Source organism: Bison bison, unplaced genomic scaffold (genome assembly GCF_000754665.1).
Source record: "Bison bison bison isolate TAMUID 2011002044 unplaced genomic scaffold, Bison_UMD1.0 scf7180017864277, whole genome shotgun sequence".
Lineage (NCBI taxonomy): Eukaryota > Metazoa > Chordata > Mammalia > Artiodactyla > Bovidae > Bison > Bison bison.
In genome coordinates this window covers 1,251,658-1,252,657 of record NW_011494849.1, presented here as the reverse complement: position 1 = coordinate 1,252,657, position 1,000 = coordinate 1,251,658, and positions in this window count along the sequence as shown.

The following is a 1,000-nucleotide window of genomic DNA, read 5'->3' as shown; positions in this document are numbered from 1 at the left end:
CAGTATTTTGTGTGTGTGTGTGTGTGTATATATATATATATATATATATTCTCAATTCTTCCCAGTGTCTCCATCCCACAGTGTATCCACAAGTTTGTTCTCTAGGTCTGCCCTGAAAATAGATTCATCAGCACCATTACCTCAAGTCAGTACTGAAAAATAGAACATTTCCTTCATATTCAAGAAAGCTTGTAAATCATAGGATTTTTAAGTAAATAAGATCAAATTAAGAGTAATTTCAGGCCAAATTTATATGGCAATAAAGGAATTACATTGTGAATTATTCATTTCTCCTTTCTGGTATTTCTCTATTTGTTTCTGGTAAATTCTTACTTCAGAAAAAGAAATCCAGCAGTGATTTTTGCACTCACAACCTGTCCCTTCCCTATGTATCTATCTGAGAATTTTTACCGTGACTACTTCATCATGGACTAAGCAAAAATAATACCTTCACTGGTGGCTCAGTAGTAAAGAATCCACCTGCCATTGCAGAGACACAGGTTTGATCCCTGGGTCAGGAAGATGGTAACCCAGTCCAGTATTCTTGTCTGGGAAATCCCATGGACAGACGAGAATGTCGGACTACAGTTCATGGTATCACAAAAGAGCTGGACACTACTTAATGACTAAACAACAAGCAAAGATAAAAGAAATTCTGAAGTCAAGATCTTATGAAAAAGTTAATTTCATGCATGTGATTATATAAAAAATTTAGTAAAGTAACAATAAGACTCTGGAGGAAAATTTAAGCAACAGTGATGAAACTTAGGGGCTTATAGATGTTCTTTACATTGCATATTCAGAATCTTAAGTGTGGATGTAGAGTTCTTAGCAAAGTACATTAAAAACTGTTAAAAGGCCCCCAAATAATTAGCCAATGTTAAATACTTTGCACTAGTTCCTGATATTATTTTTCTGCAGTTTATCTGGAAAATTTCTTTATTTTCTTTCACAAGAGGTATAATTCTCCCTATGTATATAAATTGTCACTTTCTTGGCA